This window comes from Geotrypetes seraphini, chromosome 1, assembly GCF_902459505.1.
Source record: "Geotrypetes seraphini chromosome 1, aGeoSer1.1, whole genome shotgun sequence".
Classification (NCBI taxonomy): Eukaryota; Metazoa; Chordata; class Amphibia; order Gymnophiona; family Dermophiidae; genus Geotrypetes; species Geotrypetes seraphini.
Genome location: NC_047084.1, coordinates 130046811 through 130059844, shown reverse-complemented (window position 1 = coordinate 130059844; position 13034 = coordinate 130046811). Strand labels below are relative to the sequence as shown.

The 13034-nt window shown below is 44.7% G+C and overlaps 1 protein-coding gene across 9 annotated transcripts in view; it reads left to right on the top strand.

Annotated features, from left to right (window-relative positions):
- KIAA1109 (KIAA1109 ortholog) overlaps positions 1-13034 on the top strand; it is a 908505-nt gene that overhangs the window by 341259 nt on the left and 554212 nt on the right. The window lies entirely within an intron of this gene.

Here is a 13034-nt window from a genome sequence, read left to right as displayed (position 1 = left end):
CAACAAGAAACCTAGATACTAATGTAATTATACATTAGTGAAGAACTGAATTATACATTAGTGAAGAATATTTTATTGTAGAATCAAAAAATAAAATAGCACATGACATGGCCTTGTTTCACTTACTAGGGGCTGCTTCAGCAGCAAAATATAACACTGTAATGTGAGGCATTCACTCCACCCAAGGCAATACAGGACCTGTAATTACCAGGGGAGTCTTTGTTCTAGCAGCAGCCCTTGCTGGGTGAAACTCAGCTGTGTTGGGGGCCTATATCATTTTGTTTATACAATAAAAGATATTCTTATCATCCGGAACCGTGTCTGCTTCTGCACAGTCCATCCTTTTAGGAGTAGTGGACCACTTGCCCACTTGTTTTGGGTTTTTTTTAAAGGGAATTTTCATCTTTTTTGGGGGGATGACAGAATAATATGGAGGACAGTTATAGAAAAAGGGTTAGGGATTCAGGTAGCGGGAACTGGTGTTAGGCTGAGTATGCGAAATGAAATATTGGCTTATCCCAGGACAAGCAGGCAGGTATTCTCACTAATGAGTGACGTGATCCAACGGAGCCCCGATGTGGACGCCTCACAAGCAGTCTTGCTTGAAGAAACTTGAAGTTTCGAGTCGCCCGCACCGCAAATGCGCGAGTGACTTCCCGCCCAGTGTAGGGCGCGTCTCCTCAGTTCTTACTTTTCCGCGGAGTCGAGAAGTCCGTCTTCAACTCTCTGCGTGAAGTATTTTCACTTGTGCCTTCTTAAGTCCGCGGTTTTGGGTTCTTTTTCTCAGAATCGCTGATTTTTGTCGTGCTTTTCAAAAAAATAAATAAATAAAATTTCTTCCGTCCGTTCGATTGGGCAGGCCATGTGGCCGCAGCCCCGCGGCTTCGATCTTGCGGCGGAGCTTTTTCGGCCTCTGTCCTGGCCTGCGACCAGTTTTAAAAAGTGTTCCAAGTGCCAGCGTGCGATTTCACTGACGGACCCTCATCGACGCTGTCTTCGGTGTCTTGGGCCTCAACATCTACCGAAATCGTGCTGGCCTTGCTCAACACTTACAGCCCGTGCTTTCAAGCGTCATTGCATCTTGTGGGAGCAGCTTTACATCATGGATTCTTCGATGGAGCTTTCGTCATCGAAGGGTGCTTCACCATCGACCTCATCCGAAACTCTCCAGGCTTCCACATCTTGGGCTCCGAGCCTCATCAAACCTGCCTCGTTTGTACCGGCTCTGCCTTCGACGCTGTCTGCGGTGCCCTCTTCTGTCTCTTCAGGTCAGATAGCGCAGCAGCCCATTCCCCCGGTAGTGCTTAAAGTGACCAAGGCTTCTAAGTCCAAGCACTCTCACACTGCCTCGAGGGAGCATGAAGCCCGTGCAGGTGGTCCCGTTGGAGACACGGATCCATCCTTGCTGGCTTCGTTCCAGACCTTATTGGAGAAGCAATTTATTCAGCTCTTTACCACAATGGGGCCGAAGCTTCTCTCTCAAATCCAGGCTGGGCATGAGGAGGTCTCCCGCGAGGTCGAGCCGCCTCCTGTGCCTCAGTTGTATACACACTCTCTACAGGGAGCAGAGTCTCTGCGAGTGTTTGGTCTGGCATCGATGCATGCATCGCAAGGAGCAGAGTCTTTGCCCATGCCTCCATTGGAACCGATACACTCGTTGCAAGGAGTAGAATCTTTGCGAGTGCCTCCATTGGAACCTCTGCACTCGGTGCAAGGTGCCGAGTCTTTGAGGGTGCCTCGTGGTTCGTCCACCCAACCACCCCTGCTTCGTTCCACCACCTCCAACCCCATCCATTCTCTGGGGGCTTCAGCGAAGACACATTCGCCTCGTTTGTTGAGGCCTGCTTTGAGACACAGCTCGCATCATCGATCGAGACATTCTTCGAAGCACTCATCCAGGCATGCCTTGCCTCATTGGAAGCAGCCTTTTCTTCAGTATTCTCCACCATCCACTTCGACTCCTCCACTGCCGGATCTCGAGGACACGGTGGGGTCCTTTTCTCCATCTAGATCCCCATCTTCATTGGATGAAGCGGCCTCGACGTCCTCGAGTCCCTCTCGAGGTCAGGCTTCAGCTGATCAGCTGTCTTTTTCTTCTTTCCTACGACAGATGGCAGCTTATTTGGACATTCAACTGGACACTGCGTCCAAATTTTCCAAGGAGTATCTCAAGACTATGCATCTCCCTCAACCTCCTGCAGAATCCCTCAAGCTTCCTCTCCATAAGCTGTTGGATCAAACCTTTGACCACTGTCTGGAAACTCCCTATTCCATTCCAGCTGTTCCGGGGAAGTTGGATTCCAGATACCAGATGGTCCATCATAAGGGGTTTGACAGTGCCCAATTATCCCATCAATCCCTTCTGGTGGAATCCTCATTGAAGCGTTCTCATCCTTCTCACGTATATGCCACTGTCCCTCCGGGCAGGGAGGGCAAAACGATGGACAGATTTGGTCGACGCATTTATCAGAGCTCTATGATGACCTCCAGAGTCCTCAACTACAATTTTCATTTCATTACCTATTTCGAGTTTTTTCTGTCCATCCTTCCCAAGTTTATGTCCTACTTGGATCCTCGAGCACATTTTAAATACCAGGAAGTTCTGGCATCTTTGTCCCAACTTTGTCTGTAGTTGCTTCAGTCCTCATATGATGCCTTTGAGCTGCCTGCTCGTTGGCCATGCGACGCCTGGCGTAGCTACGGACCATCGACATGGATCCCAATTTATAGGACCGGCTGGCTTATGTCCCCTGTGCTGGCACTGACCTTTTTGATGAGTCCATAGAGGCAGCAACCAAGAAGCTTTTGGACCATGAGAAGTCTTTCCAGTCTATTCTCCGTATAAGCCAAAGCCAGCTCCTCGTCCGTCACGCCCGCCTCTGATTTACCAACGGCGTTTTCCACCTAAACCAGCTCCTGCCATTCGTCAGCCTGTCAAGAGGCAACATCCTCAGAAGCAGCAGAAGCCTCAGCCACCTGCTGTGCCCAAGGCTCCTCAGCCTTTTTGACTGTCTCCTGGAAAGCATAACCTCAGTCGCTCTGCCCTTTCCCATTTTTCCCCCTATCGGAGGTCGTCTCCATCATTTTTACCACCGATGGACTACTATTACCACCGACCACCACCACAGCGTGCAAGAATTTAAGAGCAAATGGGATACCCATGTGGGATCCCTTAGAGGGTTAAGCCAAGGGAACCTGTCACCAGGAGTGGGATCCCTAGGATAGTAGACTTGGGGGTGGGTCAGTAGAGTGGGCAGATCTGATGGGCTATGGCCCTTATCTGCCATCATCTTCTATGTTTCTATGACCTCTGAGACCTTTCCATCGTCAGGGAGGGATACTCTCTTCATTTCCAACAAGTTCCTCCGGAACATCCTCCAAGAGAGTATCCTTCCTCCTCTGCCCAGACCGCCCTTCTTCTTCAGGAAGCTCAAGCTTTACTCCAGCTCCGAACTATCGAGCCAGTCCCTTTGGCTCAACAGAACAAGGGGTTTTACTCCCGGTACTTCCTTGTTCCGACGAAGACGGGCGATCTGCGTCCCATTTTGGATCTCAGGGTGCTCAACAAATTTCTGGTCAGAGAAAAATTTTGCATGTTGACCCTGGCATCTCTATATCCCCTCCTCGAGCAGAACGACTGGTTATGCTCTCTGGATCTCAAGGAGGCCTACACTCACATTCTTATCCATCTGGCCTCCCGCCAATACTTCAGATTTCGGGTGGGAAATCTACATTATCAGTACAGAGTGCTCCCTTTTGGCCTGACCTCGTCACCCAGAGTCTTCACCAAGTGCCTGGTAATGGTGGCCATAGCGCTCAGGAACTATGGTCTTCAGGTGTTTCCCTACCTGGACAACTGGCTCATCAAGGATTCCACATCTCAGGGAGTCGTCCTATCGACCCAACGGACTATCTGGTTCCTGCAGAGTCTGGGATTCGAAATCAATTTTCTGAAGTCCCATCTCCAACCTTCTCAGACTCTTCCATTCATCGGAGCTGTTCTGGATACAGTCCAACTCAGGGTGTTCCTTCCTCAACAACGTCTGGAGACTCTTCTCCATCTTTGTCAGTCAGTCTCCTCTCGCCCGTCCATCTCGGCGAGACACATGATGGTCCTTCTGGGTCACATGGCTTCCACAGTACATGTGACTCCTTTTGCCAGACTTCACCTCAGAATTCCTCAGTGGACCCTGGCATCTCAATGGACGCAGGTTTTTGACCCTCTGACTCATCACATCCAAGTCACTCCTGCTCTGATACAGTCTCTTCGATGGTGGATGCTCTCTTCCAATCTATCCAGAGGCTTACTTTTTCACACGCCCCCCCCATCAGAAGGTTCTTATAACCGATTGTTCAACTTACGCTTGGGGGGCCCATCTAGATGGTCTCCGTACTCAAGGCTATTGGACCAGTACGGATCGTCAGTGTCACATCAATCTCCTGGAACTCAGGGCGATTTTCAACGCTCTCAATGCTTTTCAGCATCTGCTTCATGACCGTGTAGTTCTCATTCGAACAGACAACCAAGTCACAATGTATTATGTCAACAAGCAAGGAGGGACGAGATCTGCTTCCCTCTGCCAAGAAGCTCTGAAAGTTTTGGGATTGGGTAGTTCGCCACAACACCTTCCTCAAAGCTGTCTACATTCAGTGGCCGGACAATGCCTTAGCGGACAACTTGAGTCGTCTTCTGCAGCCTCACGAATGGACTCTCCATTCTACACCCCTTCATCACATCTTCTCTCTGTGGGGGACGCCTCAGATAAATCTATTTGCAGCCCCCCACAACTTCAAGCTGCCTCAGTTCTGCTCCAGGATCTACGCTCCTCATCGCCTCGAGGCAGACGCTTTTCTTCTGGACTGGACGAATCTCTTTCTGTATGCATTTCCTCCGTTTCCTCTCATTCAAAAAATGCTAGTCAAGCTGAAGTCCCACCATGCCACCATGATTCTGATTGCTCCTTGGTGGCCCAGGCAACCCTGGAATTCTGTTCTACTTCAGCTCAGCAGCAGGGAGCCATACCTTCTACCAGTTTTTCCCTCTCTGCTTACGCAGCATCAGGGGTCTCTGCTTCATCCCAACCTGCAGTCTCTACACCTGACAGCTTGGTTCCTCTCAATGTAGCTCCTCTACAGTTTTCCCAATCAGTGAGGGATGTTTTGGAAGCTTCCCGGAAGCCTACTACTAGACAATGCTACCACCAAAAATGGACTAGATTTTCTACCTGGTGTTTTTCTCATCATAAGGAGCCTCAACGTTCCTCTTTATCTTCTGTTTTGGATGATCTGTTGCACCTTTCTCATTCGGGTCTCAAGTCTTTCTCGGTCCGAGTCCATCTTAGTGCAATTGCTGCTTTCCATCAGCCTATTGAAGGGAAGCCTCTCTCTGCTCATCCTGTGGTTTCCAGATTCATGAAAGTACTTTTCAATGTCAATCCTCCTCTCAAACCACTTCCAGTGGTTTGGGACCTCAATATTGTTCTTACTCAACTGATGAAACCTCCATTTGAACCTATGGACAAGGCTCATCTGAAATATTTCACTTGGAAAGTGGTGTTTCTCATTGGCCTCACTTCTGCTCGACGAGTCAGTGAGCTTCAAGCTTTGGTTGCGGATCCACCTTTTACAGTGTTTCACCATGACAAGGTGGTTCTTCGCACTCATCCAAAGTTCCTTCCTAAAGTGGTCTTGGAATTTCATCTCAACCAATCCATTGTTCTTCCAGTGTTTTTTCCAAAGCCTCATTCTCACCCTGGAGAATCAGCTCTTCATACTCTGGACTGTAAACGTGCTATGGCTTTCTACTTGGAACACACCAAACCACACAGAACTGCTCCTCAACTTTTTATCTCCTTTGATCCGAACAAGTTGGGACGTCCTATCTCTAAGCGTACCATCTCCAACTGGATGGCGGCTTGTATCTCATTCTGCTATGCCCAGGCTGGATTTCCTCTTCACAGTAAAGTCACAGCCCCTAAGGTCAGAGCAATGGCAGCTTCTGTAGCTTTCCTCAGATCGACACCGATTGAGGAGATTTGTAAAGCTGTCACTTGGTCCTCGGTTCATACCTTTGTTTATCATTATTGTCTGGATACTTTCTCCAGATGGGATGGACAGTTTGGCCAAACAGTATTGCAAAATTTATTCTCCTAAGTTGCTAACACTCCCACCATCCCATTATGGTTAGCTTGGAGGTCACCCATTAGTGAGAATACATGCCTGCTTGTCCTGGGATAAAGCACAGTTACTTACCGTAACACTTGTTATCCAGGGACAGCAGGCAGCTATTCTCACATCCCTCCCACCTCTCCTGGGTTGGCTTCTCTGCTAGCTATCTGAACTGAGGAGACGCGCCCTACGCTGGGCGGGAAGGCACTCATGCATGCACGGTGCGGGCAATTTGAAACGTCGAGTTTCTTCAAGCAAGACTGCTTGTGAGGCGTCCACATTGGGGCTCCGTTGTATCACGTCACCCATTAGTGAGAATAGCTGCCTGCTGTCCCTGGATAACAACTGTTACGGTAAGTAACTGTGCTTTCTGGACACACTGCATGATGCTAATTTTATTGTCTTACTCTGTTTACTGTTTTTAAATATTTGAAATAATGTTTTTGATTTCTGCTTTTTTCTTTAAAATGCTTTTATTAACCAACATGTTTTTAGGGGTGTTCATTTGGTAACATAAAAATGTGAGAGTGTTTTTGGTTAGAGTGTTTGTACTTTTATTAACTATTGTCTAAGCAAATGATGGAGATAATACTAAGAAAAGTGAAGCTATGTGAGCTAAAGGTCAACAGGGCAGCTGTTCCTGGAAACCACCAAAACCCTGAGGAAAAGAAGACAATATTTGGTCTATGCCTCTGTTGTAGAGAAACAGGACTCTACACTCTGGCTGAATCTCAGAATGCCCAGCAGATGACAACCAAACTCTGCTCCCAGGAAAAGCTAAACGACAGGTGGTTCATATACCATCAGTTGTCTGGAGGGTGCCTCAGATTCTAAATTTTCCTACATGTGCGTATGGGATTGGTTCTTCATAGCCCTATGTCATCTTAACAAGTCCTGTCCATATGTTCTATTTTGATTTCTGGGTTCAAATGCAACCTTTGATTCTTTAATAATGAACCTTCCAATCTGTGCAAAACTCTTACTAGTTGTCTAAGAATCTGTCACACAACACACTGTTTATATTTTGTTTATATCTTCAGATATATTAGATTGGACATCATTTGCTTCTCTATTGTTTATCTAGGAGGAGCAATATGGAATACGTTCCCACTAGTGATTAGACAAATCTGTTTTGACATTCAGCTTAGAATGCAACTGAAAGCTTACCTCTGGCCGTTCTCTAAAGCGTTTGAGGCCTACTGTGATATTGTTTTGCTTATTGGCATACAATCTTATTTATTTTATGTGTTGATTATGATCATGTCATTTTGGTTTTTTATGTTGTATATTATTAAATGCATTATGTAACAATTGTTAGATAATAGGCAATAGGAATCACAGGCAAAGTCTACAATTGGTTTGAAGGATTCCTCTGCTCAAGAAGATACAGAGTAAAAGCAAACTGAACAATCAGAATCCTGGAATAACCCTTGCGGAGTCCTCCAAGGCTCCCCACTATCGCCAACACTCTTCAACCTTTACATAGCCACACTTGACACATGCTTAGACAAACTAGGCATAACATCATACAGCTATGCAGACGATATCACCATCCTCCTGCCTTTCGACCAAACCACCCCAACACAAAAAACAAATTACACATTGCATTAGAAACAGTGTCAAAATGATGAGAGACCACAAAATTAGAACTGAACCAAGACAAAACCAAATTCTTACTTCTAGAAAGAAACAAAACTCCAACCATAACAAACCTAGAAATAAACTCTATCACTTTTCCCTTACAACCCAACCTAAAACTACTGGGAATAATGATAGACAAAGGCTGCACCATGCAATTTCAAATCAGCAAAAGGGTTCAGAAGGCATTTGCAATCATGCACAACTTAAGACAAATCCAAAAATACTTCAATAATGAACAATTCAAACTCATACTACAAGTGCTAATCCTAGGTTAGAAGTGAACTTTAAATTTCCAAGCCATGAGACTGAGACTGTGGAGATTGGGTTGCAGTAATTGGCTGTTTTGCTGAGAGAGAAGAAAAGGATGGTCCCCTAAGGGAATTGGAGAAGCATCCAGAAGCAGTGAATACCATATCTGCCTGGGCCACCAGGGTGCAATGAGTATGAGTTGCACCTTGTCTATGGCAACTTTCTGAATGACCCTAGAAATGAGAGGAAACAATGATAAAGCATAGAGAAGGCTGTGCCCCTTTGGGATGGATAAAGCATTTCTTGTTGTTGCTCGTGGAGCTGGGCATAGAGCAAAACAGGTTGCACTGTGCATTGATCTGTGAAGAGAAGAGATCCACTTGTAGGACAGTAGGATTTAGGGTCCACTTGTGAGGATCGAGTTTCTGCTGAAGGAGTCTGCCAAGGATATTGTGTTCTCCTGGAATATAGACTGCAGGAAGGTCCACTTGAAGAGAAAGAGTGTAGTTCCATAGATGGTAAGCTTCCCTGCAGAGTCGGAGGGATCCTAAGCCCCCCTGTTTATTTATTTAAAGAACTTATTATCCACTTATCTTCAAAGCAGCTTACAAGTAAATATACACAGTAGAGGTCAAATGTTACTAAACATTTTCAAATACATTATAAATATCAATCAGCTTTGTTTACATTGTTCAACAAAACATTATAGTCATTCTCAAAAATTTTATTGGATGTCAGAGGGACAGCTAAAAGCGAAGATGAAAAAATGAGCCTTAACTAATTTTTGAAATAGCAGTACGCTTCTCCCTCCATATTCGCTATGATAGGGGATTAACAGAACCGCAAATACAGAAAAACCGCGAATAACTTTTTCATATGTTAATCGCTGTTTTCTATTAAAAACCATTGTGAATATAGTGAAACCGTGAATAACATGATGGGAGACCTGGTCTATTCCTGAAGGAGAGGCAAAACACAGTGAAGAAAGTGCTGAGAATCAACGATTTTCTCTGTAAACGCTTGGAATCAGCGATTTCTCTAAGCAGCTGATGTAATTTGAGGGGAGGAGCCAGGAAGCTAGAAACCGCGAATGCTGAAATCGCGAATATGGAGGGAGAGGTGTACATTGTTACAAAAATATAAAACATATATGTCAGTGGCGTACCTAGGGTATGTGGCACCCGGGGCCCATCATTTTTTGACACCCCCCCCCCCTCATGTAAAATTTTTTTTTTTTTTTTTTTTTTTTGCAATAACCATGAAATGGAATAAATGGTCAGAATAGAAACAGGCAGTGAAAATTTTCTTTTATTGAACCTCATTTATGTAACCATTATTCCAAACATAACATAACATAAATTATGTCTGAATTGTCATGACATCAGAAGTACATATGGAGTAGTTGCAGGTGATGCTTGGGACAGTTCTGATTATGTTAGTTTGGTTTTATGTGTTTTTTGAATAGAAGGGTTTTTATTTCTTTTTGAAGGTTTTGCAGTCTGTGGTTGATATCAATTGGTTGTAGAGTTGGGGGTCGAGTGTTGCAGCTCGAATGGCTAGGAGGTTGTCGAACAGTTTTTTTCTTTTGACGTTTTTGGTTGGAGGGTGTGTGAATGGTGCGTGAGTTCTCCTATGTCTGTTTGAAGTGGATTGAATTATTTAGCTGAAGAAATTAGTTACCCCCCCCATTAATTCTCTTCCATTTTTGTTCCCATTATAAAAAAACACTGATAAGTTCCCAGGAAAAAAATACATTAAAATAAGAAGTGAAAACAAAGGCCCCTACAGATGAGAACATAACATAAGAATAGCCTAACTGGGTCACACCAATGGTCCATCATGCCCAGTAGCCCATTCTCATGGTAGCCAATAGTGCTGCCCAATTCAGAGAAAAATATTTCATTCGATTCGATTCACCCTGTTGAATCGATTTTTCGATTAGATTCACTGTTAATGACACTGCTTTTTAAGTTTAAACAAAGTATAACAATAAATTTCACAACAACAATAAATTTCACAAAGTACTTAAAAAAAAAAATCACATTTTTCCATTAAAGCAGTTCTGGAGACATTTGCTTGAACAGTCTTTTTTCCCAGTCCATAAGCAAGCAATATGAAAAAGATTTCCTTAATTATCTACTCAAACATTTTTGCTATTTACTTTCATTGTACCTAGACTATTATTCAGTAGAAAAAGTTTAGTTTGTTCAATCAAGCAGAACATTCACTCATAGAAGTCCAATGTCCACACAGGATTTGATTGAACAAACCAAATTTTTTCTACTGAATAATAGTTTAGGTATACTGAATAGCAAAAATGTTAAAGCCACACAGAAAAGCAGTAAAAGTCAATAGGTTCTCCAAGTGGGAACAACCTGATGTCTCAGCACTTGAGGAAAAGACCACGTAATAATGTTTATAAGATAAATCATATAAATGATTATACTGAAGCAGGGTGTCCTCAGCGTGAGAGGTAAGCGAGAGGAGAGAATTCTCCAGTGCTTTACACAATAAGGCTCCTCTGCCTGCAGTGCACACCATCATAGGACACCTCAGGTGTGCTCAAATTAATCAATGTGATAAATTAAACAGTGTGACCGGGCCCGTCCCCGAGTAAGTGGGAAACTGCGGCCCGGACCACAAGTAAGATTTTTAATACGCCTTTTATAGGGCAGTGGAAGGAAGACCCGGATACCGGATTCTTTAGAATATAGTATCAGGTTTATTACTGTCCCAAAGTTCAAAGAAAATAAACAGCAGAAGAAAAAAACATAAAACATTCACCTCAGTTGGTTACAGTGCTTAGAGGGCCTCTCCCCCATTATACTCTTACAGTCCAGGTTCTATTAAGGAGCAAGATTGCACTTCCTTATCACAAGTAAAATCCCAGCCAACGTATAAGTCAGTTAATGCTTTCCTTGGCTCTTAGCCCCAGCCGGGCTTGATTGCTCTCACTCTGGACTTCACCTTTTACGAGCCTAGCTAGCTGAGCACGGCTTGCGTCCAGCCTTTCCTTCTCAGCTCTCTGCATTTGTTTAACACTTGATTAGCACCTTGTTAACTCTGCCCGCACTGCTCCTGCTGTCGGGTATACAAACAATAGGAGACCGTTCTTCAGGAGTTTAACTTAGGACATGCAAACCTCATATTCTCCCAGGTCCATGCCCTCATCACTTATCTCATTACTTAGCACGCTGTCCATTTCCCATTCACACTCCCGGGAACTCTGGCTTGAAGTTTCTTTACTTCTTTCTGTTTGTGCTTCCCCTCCCCCTCTCTGTACGTCTGCAAAACTATCTGCAGCTTTTCTCTGGGGAGGCTTTCTCAGCCCTGCTCTTTGGGACTTGAGTTGCCAGTCACAATACCTCTCCAGGGCAGTAACACCTTTCCCTAGGTGTGGGCTTCTTGCCCTACGTTCCTGCTGGGCTTGAGGCACCCTCTGTGACCTGGAACCCACGTGAGTAGTTTGGCTTCTCAACCACTCCTTCTGGTTCTCCTCCCTCCTCACTCTCGTTCCTTCTCTAGGTTCCTCCCTTCTCCAGTAAATTGATCTTTCCTATAAGGCCAACCCCGGGGTCTGACTCCACCCCCTTCTAAATTAGCCTCAGGTTTCTCCCTGACTTCAGGAAAGGAGTGATAGGGGAAATCAGTGGTCTGCAGAGCCTTTCTTAATTGGCTCTTCAGCTGTGCTGGAACCTGCCTGGGCTTGCCTTCTTTTGCCTGAGCCAGCTGTCCTGACTCCATGCCTGGTTTTATCCAGCCTTGTGCTGCATTCTGGGGAGTTTTAGTAGTAGTTTTCACCGTGACAGGAGCTTCCCTGTCACAACAGTGATAAACAATTGTTCAATCACAAGAGTGCAAGATCAAACAGGTTGTTCCCACTCAGAGAACCTATTGACTTTACTGCTTTTCTGTGTGAGTAGATAATTAAGCAAATTTCTGATAGCCTACAGAACTGATTCTCACCTTCCATCCCCAGCCCCCAAGACTTACCAGACCCCCCCTGCCGATGCATTTACTTACTGCCTGAACTGGATATTAAATCGTGGGGAAGAGAGGAGAAATGCGGGGAAAGAGCCAGCCAAAACTAGTATTTGTTGCTGCTGAGTGCACCAATCCAGGGCAAGCAGACGCTTCCCCCATGTCTTAATAACAGACAATGGACTTTTCCTCCAGGAATTTGTCCAAACCTTTCTTAAAACCAGCTACGCTATCTACTTTTAACATAACTTCTGGCCACTTCATTTTTAAGCTTAGATCTTTCCTTCCAAACAGAGACCTTGCTAGATGTCAAATACAGCACAAGGTAACTTCACATGGACTTAACTGTGCAGGAAATGAATCTCCTCATACACCCACCATATAGTGCAAAAATGTGCAAAGGTCTGTTTTTTTCTTTCGATCACTACATAGCCTAATGCCACACAAGCAGCGCTGTTACAAACATATTCTGAAGGTCAATGCTAAGGTTGACAAAGTTTCCTTCCTTGGACCAGAAGGAGATACTGACAAACCACTGGAAGAGATTCTAAAACAACTACCCAGAAATAACACCCAAAGACCCACTCAGTGTGTGAACCAGTTGAGTGGAGTGGACTAACTGGGGGTGGAAATGGGCCCAGAGTTTGCTCAGCAGAATTTCCCAGACTACCTCTTCCTCTCAACACACTGACATGCTACCACCACCACCAACACTAGGAACACCTCACCGAGTATGCCAGCAATGCTTATAAACTTTATAAAACACATTATTATATTTTCTTATAAAGCATATATTTTAACTGAACTCAGCCTTGCCATTCACAAAAATAGAAAAGTTCCCATTTCAAGCTGTCTCATGTACACTTTTCAAATCTAACATATTGTAATCACAAAACAGAAAATAAAATTATTTTTTTCTACCTTTTGTTCTCTGATCAATATTCAAATCTTGTTGGTCCCAGGCTCTTGTTGTCTTGCTTGCCAGGGTCTCCTTT